Here is a 12,047-nt window from a genome sequence, read left to right as displayed (position 1 = left end):
TCCATTATGTCTCAAGGTGCGATTCCATCATGTTTTACAGTGAGATTCCATCATATTTCACAGTGAGATTCCATCATGTGTCACAGTGAGATTCCATCTGGTTTCACAGTGAGAATCCGTCAAGTTTCACGGTGACATTCCATCAGGTGTCACAGTGAGATTCTACCATGTTCACTGTGAGATTCCATCATGTTTCACGGTGAGATTCCATCATGTTTCATTCTGAGATTTCGTCTTGTTTCACATTGAGATTCCATCATGTTTCACAGTGAGATTACATCAGGTCTCACTGTGCGATTTTGTCATGTTTCACAGTGAGATTCCATCAAGTTTCTCAGTGAGCTTTCATCATTGTCCACGGTGATGTTCCATCATGTTTCACACTGAGATTCCATCATGTTTCACAGTGGGATTCCATCATGTTTCACGGTGACATTCCATCAGGTTTCACAGTGAGATTCTACCATGTTCACTGTGAGATTCCATCAAGTTTCACAGTGAGATTCCATCATGATTCACAGTGATGTTCCATCATGTTTCACAGTGAGATTCCATCATGTTTCACAGTGTGATTCCATCATGATTCACGGTGATGTTCCATCATGATTCACAGTGTTGTTCCATCATGTTTCACAGTGAGATTCCATCATGATTCACAGTGATGTTCCATCATGTTTCACAGTGAGATTCCATCATGTTTCTCAGTGAGATTCCATCATATTTCTCAGTGTGAATTCATCATGTTTCACATTGAGATTCCACCATGTTTCACATTGAGATTCCATCACGTTTCACAGTGAAACTCCATCATGTTTCACAGTGAGATTACCTCATGTTTCACAGTGAGATTCCATCATATTTCACAGTGAGATTCCATCATGTGTCACAGTGAGATTCCATCTGGTTTCACTGTGAGATTCCGTCAAGTTTCACGGTGAGATTACATCATGTTTCACGGTGACATTCCATCAGGTTTCACAGTGAGATTCAACCATGTTCACTGTAAGATTCCATCATGTTTCACGATGAGATTCCATCATGTTTCACTGTGAGATTCCATCATGTTTAACAGTGAGATTCCATCATTTTTCACTGTGAGATTCCATCATGTTTCACAATGCCATTCCATCATGTTTCACAGTGAGATTCCATCATTTCTTCAGAGTCAGATTCCATCATGTTTCACGGTGATATTCCATCATTTTTAACTGTGAGATTCCATCACCTTTCACAATGAGATTCCATTATGTCTCAAGGTGCGATTCCATCATGTTTTACAGTGAGATTCCATCATGTGTCACAGTGAGATTCCACCTGGTTTCACAGTGAGAATCTGTCAAGTTTCACGGTGACATTCCATCAGGTTTCACAGTGAGATTCTACCATGTTCACTGTGAGATTCCATCATGTTTCACGGTGAGATTCCATCATGTTTCATTCTGAGATTTCGTCTTGTTTCTCAGTGAGATTCCATCAAGTTTCTCAGTGAGCTTTCATCATTGTCCACGGTGATGTTCCATCATGTTTCACAGTGAGATTCCATCATGTTTCACAGTGGGATTTCATCATGTTTTAGAGTGTGACTCTGTCATGGTTCACGGTGAGATTACATCATGTTTCACGGTGACATTCCATCAGGTTTCACAGTGAGATTCTACCATGTTCACTGTGAGATCCCATCATGTTTCACAGTGAGATACCATCATGTTTCACAGTGAGATTCCATCATGATTCACAGTGATGTTCCATCATGTTTCACTGTGAGATTCCATCATGTTTCACAGTGAGATTCCATCATGTTTCACTGTGAGATTCCATCATGTTTCACAGTGAAACTCCATCATGTTTCAAGGTAAGATTCCATCATGTTTCACTGTGAGATTCCATCATGTTTCACAGTGAGATTCCATCATGTTTCACAATGAGATTCCGTCAAGTTTCACGGTGAGATTACATCATGTTTGACGGTGACATTCCATTAGGTTTCACAGTGAGATTGCACCACGTTCACTGTGAGATTCCATCAAGTTTTACAGTGAGATTCCATTATGTTCAAGGTCATATTCCGTCAGGTTTCACAGTGAGATTCCATCATGTTTCGCAGTGAGATTTCATCATGTTTCACAGTGAGATACCATCATGTTTCACAGTGAGATTCCATCATGATTCACAGTGATGATCCATCATGATTCACAGTGAGATTCCATCATGTTTCACAGTGTGATTCCATCATGATTCACAGTGATATTCCATCATGTTTCACTGTGAGATTCCATCATGATTCACAGTGATGTTCCATCATGTTTCACTGTGAGATTCCATCATGTTTCACTGTGAGATTCCATCATGTTTCACTGTGAGATTCCATCATGTTTCACAGTGAAACTCCATCATGTTTCAAGGTAAGATTCCATCATGTTTCACAGTGAGATTCCATCATGTTTCACAGTGAGATTACATCATGTTTCACGGTGACATTCCATTAGGTTTCACAGTGAGATTGCACCACGTTCACTGTGAGATTCCATCAAGTTTTACAGTGAGATTCCATTATGTTCAAGGTCATATTCCATCAGGTTTCACAGTGAGATTCCATCATGTTTCGCAGTGAGATTCCATCATGTTTCACAGTGAGATACCATCATGTTTCACAGTGAGATTCCATCATGATTCACAGTGATGATCCATCATGATTCACAGTGAGATTCCATCATGTTTCACAGTGTGATTCCATCATGATTCACAGTGATATTCCATCATGTTTCACTGTGAGATTCCATCATGATTCACAGTGATGTTCCATCATGTTTCACTGTGAGATTCCATCATGTTTCACAGTGAGATTCCATCATGTTTCACTGTGAGATTCCATCATGTTTCACAGTGAAACTCCATCATGTTTCAAGGAAAGATTCCATCATGTTTCACAGTGAGATTCCATCATGTTTCACAGTGAGATTCCATCATGTTTCACGGTGAGATTTCATCATTGTTCACAGTGAAGTTCCATCATGTTTCACAGTGAGATTCCGTCATGTTTCACTTTGAGATTCCATCATGTTTCACGTTGATTTTCTGTCATGTTTCACAGTGAGATTCCATCATGTTTCGCAGTGATATTCCAAAACGTTTCACTTTGAGATTCCATCATGTTTCACAGTGATATTCCATCATGTTACACAGTGAGATTGCATCATGTTTCACAGTGAGATTCCGTCATGGTTCACGGTGAGATTTCATCATGGTTCACAGTGAAGTTCCATCATGTTTCACAGTGATATTGCTGCATGTTTCACAGTGAGATTTCATCATTTTCTCAGTGAAATTCCATCATGTTTCACAGAGAGATTCCATCATGTTTCGCAGGGATATTCCATCACGTTTCAAGTTGAGATTCCATCAGGTTTCACAGTGAGATTCCATCATGTTTCACAATGAGATTTCATCATGTTTCACAGTGAGATTCCATCATGTTTCTCAGTCAGATTCCATCATGTTTCACAGTGAAAATCCATCATGTTTCACAGTGAGATTCCATCATGTTTCGCAGTGATATTCCATAACGTTTCACTTTGAGATTCCATCATGTTTCACAGTGATGTTCCATCATGTTTCACAGTGAGATTTCATTATGTTTCACAGTGAGATTCCATCAGGTTTCACTGTGAGATTCCATCATGTTTCACGGTGAGATTCCATCATGTTTCACTATGAGATTCCATCATGTTTCACAGTGAAAATCCATCATGTTTCACAGTGAGATTCCATCATGTTTCGCAGTGATATTCCATAACGTTTCACTTTGAGATTCCATCATGTTTCACAGTGATGTTCCATCATGTTTCACAGTGAGATTTCATTATGTTTCACAGTGAGATTCCATCAGGTTTCACTGTGAGATTCCATCATGTTTCACGGTGAGATTTCATCATGGTTCACGGTGATGTTCCACCATGTTTCACAGTGAGATTGCTGCATGTTTCACAGTCAGATTCCATCATTTTCTCAGTGAGATTCCATCATGTTTCACAGTGAAACTCCATCATTTTTCTCAGTGAGATTCCATCAAGTTTCACAGTGAAACTCCATTAGGTTTCACAGTGAGAATCCATCATGTTTTGCAGTGATATTCCATCATGTTTCAAGTTGAGATTCCATCAGGTTTCACAGTGAGATTCCATCATGTTTCAAGGTGAGATTCCATCATGTTTCACAGTGAGATTCTATCATGTTCACTGTGAGATTCCATCAGGTTTCACAGTGAAATTCCATTACGTTTCACAGTGAGATTCCATCATGTTTCATGGTGAGATTACATCATGTTTCAGAGTGAGATTAGGTCATGGTTGTCGATGAGATTTCATCACGTTTCACAGTTAGATTCCATCATGTGTCACAGTGAGATTCCATCATGTTTCAGAGTGAGATTCCATCATGTTTCATTGTGATATTCCATCATGTTTCACATTGTGATTCCATTATGTTTCACAGTGAGATTCCATGATGTTTCACTGTGATATTCCATCATGTTTCACTATGAGATTCCATCATGTTTCATGGACAGATACCATCATGTTTCACAGTGAGATTCCATCATGTTTCACAGTGGGATTCCATCATGTTTGAGAGTGAGATTCTGGCATGGTTCACGGTGAGATTGCGTCATTTTTCAAGGTGATGTTCCATCATGTTTCACAGTGAGATTCCATCATGTTTCACAGGGAGATTTCATTATGTTTCACAGGGAGATTCCATCAAGTTTCTCAGTGAGCTTTCATCATTGTTCACGGTGATGTTCCATCATGTTTCACAGTGAGATTCCATCATGTTTCACAGTGGGATTTCATCATGTTTCAGAGTGAGACTCTGTCATGGTTCACGGTGAGATTACATCATGTTTCACGGTGACATTCCATCAGGTTTCACAGTGAGATTCTACCATGTTCACTGTGAGATTCCATCATGTTTCACAATGAGATACCATCATGATTCACAGTGATGTTCCATCATGTTCACTGTGAGATTCCATCATGTTTCATTGTGAGATTTCGTCTTGTTTCACATTGAGATTCCATCATGTTTCACAGTGATGTTCCATCATGTTTCACAGGGAGATTTCATTATGTTTCACAGTGAGATTCCATCAAGTTTCTCAGTGAGCTTTCATCATTGTTCACGGTGATGTTCCATCATGTTTCACAGTGAGATTCCATCATGTTTCACAGTGGGACTTCATCATGTTTCAGAGTGAGACTCTGTCATGGTTCACGGTGAGATTACATCATGTTTCACGGTGACATTCCATCAGGTTTCACAGTGAGTTTCTACCATGTTCACTGTGAGATTCCATCATGTTTCACAATGAGATACCATCATGATTCACAGTGAGATTCCATCGTGTTTCACAGTGAGTTCCATCATGGTTCATTGTCATATTCTATCATGTTTCACGGTGAGATTCCATCAGGTTTCTCAGTGAGATCCCATCATGTTTCACTGTCAGATTTCGTCAAGTTTAACAGTGAGATTCCATCATGTTTCGCAGTGAGATTCTATCATGGTTCACGGTGAGATTCCATCATGTTTCACAGATATATTCCATCATGATTCCCAGTGAGATTCCATCATGGTCCAAGGTGCCATTCCATCATGTTTCATAGTGAGATTCCATCGTGGTCCACGGTGCGATTCCATCATGGTTAATGGTGAGATTCCATCATGGTTCACGGTGAGATTTCATCATGTTTCACGGTGATATTCCATCATTTCTTCCTGTGAGATTCCATCATAGTTCACGGTGAGATTCCATCATGTTTCGCGGTGAGATTCCATCATGTTTCACTGTTTGATTCCATCTGGTTTCACAGTGAGAGCCCATCATGTTTCACTGTGAGATTCCATCAGGTTTCATAGTGACATTCCATCATATTTCTCAGTGAGTTTTCATCATTGATCACGGTGCTGTTCCATCATGTTTCACAGTGAGATTCCATCATGTTTCACAGTGGGATTCCATCATGTTTGAGAGTGAGATTCTGGCATGGTTCACGGTGAGATTGCGTCATTTTTCAAGGTGATGTTCCATCATGTTTCACAGTGAAATTCCATCATGTTTCATTGTGAGATTTCGTCTTGTTTCACATTGAGATTCCATCATGTTTCACAGTGAGATTACCTCAGGTTTCGGTGTGAGATTTCGTCATGTTTCTCAGTGAGATTCCATCAGGTTTCTCAGTGAGCTTTCATCATTGTTCACGGTGATGTTCCATCATGTTTCACAGTGAGATTCCATCATGTTTCACAGTGGGATTTCATCATGTTTCAGAGTGAGACTCTGTCATGGTTCACGGTGAGATTACATCATGTTTCACGGTGACATTCCATCAGGTTTCACAGCGAGATTCTACCATGTTCACTGTGATAATCCATCATGTTTCACAATGAGATACCATCATGTTTCACAGTGAGATTCCATCATGTTTCACAGTGAGATTCCATCATGTTTCAAGGTGAGATTCCATCATGTTTCACAGTGAGATTCTATCATGTTCACTGTGAGATTCCATCAGGTTTCACAGTGAAATTCCATTATGTTTCACAGTGAGATTCCATCATGTTTCACGGTGAGATTACATCATGTTTCAGAGTGAGATTATGTCATGGTTGTCGATGAGATTTCATCACGTTTCACAGTTAGATTCCATCATATGTCACAGTGAGATTCCATCATGTTTCAGAGTGAGATTCCATTATGTTTCATTGTGATATTCCATCATGTTTCACATTGTGATTCCATTATGTTTCACAGTGAAATTCCATGATGTTTCACTGTGATATTCCATCATGTTTCACTGTGAGATTCCATCATGTTTCACAGAGAGATTCCATCATGATTCACAGTGATGTTCCATCATGTTTCACAGTGAGAATCCATCTTGTTTCACAGTGAGATTCCATCATGTTTCAGAGTGAGATTCCGTCATGGTTCACGGTGAGATTTCATCAAGTTCCATGGTGATGTTCCATCATGTTTCACAGTGAGATTGCATCATGTTTCACAGTGAGATTCCATCATGTTTCACGGTGAGATTCCATCATGTTTCACAGTGAAACTCCATCATGTTTCAAGGTAAGATTCCATCATTTTTCACAGTGAGATTCCATCATATTTCACGGTGAGATTCGATCATGTATCAAAGTGAGATTCCATCATGTTTCACAATGACATTCCCTCAAGTTTCACGGTGAGATTACATCATGTTTCACGGTGACATTCCATTAGGTTTCACAGTTAGATTGCACCATGTTCACTGTGAGATTCCATCAAGTTTTACAGTGAGATTCCATTATGTTCAAGGTCATATTCCATCAGGTTTCACAGTGAGATTCCATCATGTTTCGCAGTGAGATTCCGTCATGTTTCACAGTGAGATTACATGATATTTCACGATGAGATTCCATCATGTTTAACATAGAGATGCCATCATGTTTCACAGTGAGATTCCATCATGTTTCTCAGTGAGATTCCATCATGTTTCGCAGTGATATTCCATCATGTTTCACAATGAGATTACATGATATTTCACGATGAGATTCCATCATGTTTAACATAGAGATGCCATCATGTTTCACAGTGAGATTCCATCATGTTTCTCAGTGAGATTCCATCATGTTTCTCAGTGTGATTTCATCATGTTTCACATTGAGATTCCACCGTGTTTCACATTGAGATTCCATCACTTTTCACAGTGAAACTCCATCATGTTTCAAGGTGAGATTCCATCATGTTTCACTGTGAGATTCCATCATGTTTCACTGTGACATTCCGTCATGTTTCACGGTGAGATTCCATCATGGTTCACAGTAAGATCCCATCATGTTTCACGGTGAGATTACATCATGTTTCAGAGTGAAATTCAATCATGATTCACAGGGAGATTTCATCATGTTTTACGGTGATATTCCATCATTTTTTGCTGTGAGAATCCATCATAGTTCACTGTGATATTCCATCATGTTTCACAGTGAGATTCCATCATGTTTCACGCAGAGATTCCATCTGGTTTCACAGTGAGATTCCATCATGTTTCAAGGTTATTCCATCCTGTTTCACGGTGAGTCCATCATGTATCACAGTGAGATTCCATCATGTTTCACCGTGAGACTTCATCATGTTTCACGGTGAGATTCCATCATGTTTCACAGTGAGATTCCGTCATGTTTCACTTTGAGATTCCATCATGTTTCACGTTGATTTTCTGTCATGTTTCACAGTGAGATTCCATCATGTTTCACAGTGAGATTCCATCATGTTTCATGGTGAGATTTCATCATTGTTCACAGTGAAGTTCCATCATGTTTCACAGTGAGATTCCATCATGTTTCACGTTGATTTTCTGTCATGTTTCACAGTGAGATTCCATCATGTTTCGTAGTGATATTCCAAAACGTTTCACTTTGAGATTCCATCATGTTTCACAGTGATATTCCATCATGTTACACAGTGATATTGCATCATGTTTCACAGTGAGATTCCGTCATGGTTCACGGTGAGATTTCATCATGGTTCACAGTGAAGTTCCATCATGTTTCACAGTGAGATTGCTGCATGTTTCACAGTGAGATTTCATCATTTTCTCAGTGAAATTCCATCATGTTTCACAGAGAGATTCCATCATGTTTCGCAGGGATATTCCATCACGTTTCAAGTTGAGATTCCATCAGGTTTCACAGTGAGATTCCATCATGTTTCACAATGAGATTTCATCATGTTTCACAGTGAGATTCCATCATGTTTCTCAGTGAGATTCCATCATGTTTTGCCAGTGAAAATCCATCATGTTTCACAGTGAGATTCCATCATGTTTCGCAGCGATATTCCATAACGTTTCACTTAGAGATTCCATCATGTTTCACAGTGATGTTCCATCATGTTTCACAGTGAGATTTCATTATGTTTCACAGTGAGATTCCATCAGGTTTCACTGTGAGATTCCATCATGTTTCACTGTGACATTCCATCATGTTTCACGCAGAGATTCCATCTGGTTTCACACTGAGATTCCATCATGTTTCAAGGTTATTCCATCATGTTTCACGGTGAGTCCATCATGTATCACAGTGAGATTCCATCATGTTTCACCGTGAGACTTCATCATGTTTCACGGTGAGATTCCATCATGTTTCACAGTGAGATTCCGTCATGTTTCACTTTGAGATTCCATCATGTTTCACGTTGATTTTCTGTCATGTTTCACAGTGAGATTCCATCATGTTTCACAGTGAGATTCCATCATGTTTCACGGTGAGATTTCATCATTGTTCACAGTGAAGTTCAATCATGTTTCACAGTGAGATTCCGTCATGTTTCACTTTGAGATTCCATCATGTTTCACGTTGATTTTCTGTCATGTTTCACAGTGAGATTCCATCATGTTTCGCAGTGATATTCCAAAACGTTTCACTTTGAGATTCCATCATGTTTCACAGTGATATTCCATCATGTTACACAGTGATATTGCATCATGTTTCAAGTTGAGGTTCCATCAGGTTTCACAGTGAGATTCCATCATGTTTCAAGGTGAGATTCCATCATGTTTCACAGTGAGATTCTATCATGTTCACTGTGAGATTCCATCAGGTTTCACAGTGAAATTCCATTACGTTTCACAGTGAGATTCCATCATGTTTCATGGTGAGATTACATCATGTTTCAGAGTGAGATTAGGTCATGGTTGTCGATGAGATTTCATCACGTTTCACAGTTAGATTCCATCATGTGTCACAGTGAGATTCCATCATGTTTCAGAGTGAGATTCCATCATGTTTCATTGTGATATTCCATCATGTTTCACATTGTGATTCCATTATGTTTCACAGTGAGATTCCATGATGTTTCACTGTGATATTCCATCATGTTTCACTATGAGATTCCATCATGTTTCATGGACAGATACCATCATGTTTCACAGTGAGATTCCATCATGTTTCACTGTGACATTCCATCATGTTTCTCGGTGAGATTCCATCATGTTTCACAGTAAGATCCCATCATGTTTCACGGTGAGATTACATCATGTTTCAGAGTGAAATTCAATCATGATTCACAGTGAGATTTCATCATGTTTCACGGTGATATTCCACCATTTGTTGCTGTGAGAATCCATCATAGTTCACTGGGATATTCCATCATGTTTCACTGTGAGATTCCATCATGTTTCATGGTGATGTTCCATCATGTTTCACAGTGAAAATCCATCACGTTTCACAGATATATTCCATCATGTTTCACAGTGAGATTCCGTCATATTTCAGAGTGAGATTCCATCATGGTTCCCAGTGAGATTCCATCATAACTCATGGTGCGATTCCATAATTTTTCAGACAAGATTCCATCATGGTGCACGGTGAGATTCCATCGTGGTTCGTGGTGAGAGTCCATCATGGTTCCTGGTGAAATTCCATCACGTTTCACAGTGAGACTCCATCATGTTTCACGGTGATATTCCATCATGTTTCACAGTGAGTCTCCAATACATTTCACATTGATATTCCATCATGTTTCACGTTGAGATTCCATCGTGTTTCACAAGGAGTTCCATCATGGTTCATTGTCATATTCTATCATGTTTCACGGTGAGATTCCATCAGGTTTCTCAGTGAGATCCCATCATGTTTCACTATGAGATTTCGTCAAGTTTAACAGTGAGATTCCGTCATGATTCCCAGTGAGATTCCATCATGGTTCACGGTGAGATTCCATCATGTTTCACACTGAGATTCCATCATGGTCCAAGGTGCCATTCCATCGTGTTTCATAATGAGATTCCATCGTGGTCCACGGTGCGATTCCATCATGGTTAATGGTGAGATTCTATCATGGTTCACGGTGAGATTCCATCATGTTTCACGGTGAGATTCCATCATGTTTCACTGTGAGATTCCACCTGGTTTCACAGTGAGAGCCCATCATGTTTCACTGTGAGATTCCATCAGGTTTCACAGTGACCTTCCATCATGTTTCTCAGTGAGATTCCATCATGTTTCACAGTGAGATTCCATCATGTTTCACAGTGGGATTCCATCATGTTTGAGAGTGAGATTCTGGCACGGTTCACGGTGAGATTGCGTCATTTTTCAAGGTGATGTTCCATCATGTTTCACAGTGAGATTCCATCATGTTTCACAGGGAGATTTCATTATGTTTCACAGGGAGATTCCATCAAGTTTCTCAGTGAGCTTTCATCATTGTTCACGGTGATGTTCCATCATGTTTCACAGTGAGATTCCATCATGTTTCACAGTGGGATTTCATCATGTTTCAGAGTGAGACTCTGTCATGGTTCACGGTGAGATTACATCATGTTTCACGGTGACATTCCATCAGGTTTCACAGTGAGATTCTACCATGTTCACTGTGAGATTCCATCATGTTTCACAATGAGATACCATCATGATTCACAGTGATGTTCCATCATGTTCACTGTGAGATTCCATCATGTTTCATTGTGAGATTTCGTCTTGTTTCACATTGAGATTCCATCATGTTTCACAGTGATGTTCCATCATGTTTCACAGGGAGATTTCATTATGTTTCACAGTGAGATTCCATCAAGTTTCTCAGTGAGCTTTCATCATTGTTCACGGTGATGTTCCATCATGTTTCACAGTGAGATTCCATCATGTTTCACAGTGGGATTTCATCATGTTTCAGAGTGAGACTCTGTCATGTTTCACGGTGAGATTACATCATGTTTCACGGTGACATTCCATCAGGTTTCACAGTGAGTTTCTACCATGTTCACTGTGAGATTCCATCATGTTTCACAATGAGATACCATCATGATTCACAGTGATGTTCCATCATGTTCACTGTGAGATTCCATCATGTTTCATTGTGAGATTTTGTCTTGTTTCACAGTGAGATTCCGTCATGTTTCACAGTGAGATTACATCATGTTTCACGGTGATAATCCATCATTTTTTTCTGTGAGATTCCATCATAGTTCACGGTGAGATTCCATCATGTTTCACTGTGAGATTCCATC

This window comes from Hemiscyllium ocellatum, chromosome 23 (assembly GCF_020745735.1).
Source record: "Hemiscyllium ocellatum isolate sHemOce1 chromosome 23, sHemOce1.pat.X.cur, whole genome shotgun sequence".
NCBI classification, from domain to species: Eukaryota; Metazoa; Chordata; class Chondrichthyes; order Orectolobiformes; family Hemiscylliidae; genus Hemiscyllium; species Hemiscyllium ocellatum.
The sequence above is the reverse complement of the archived record's forward strand: the minus strand, read 5'-3'. Positions refer to the sequence as shown.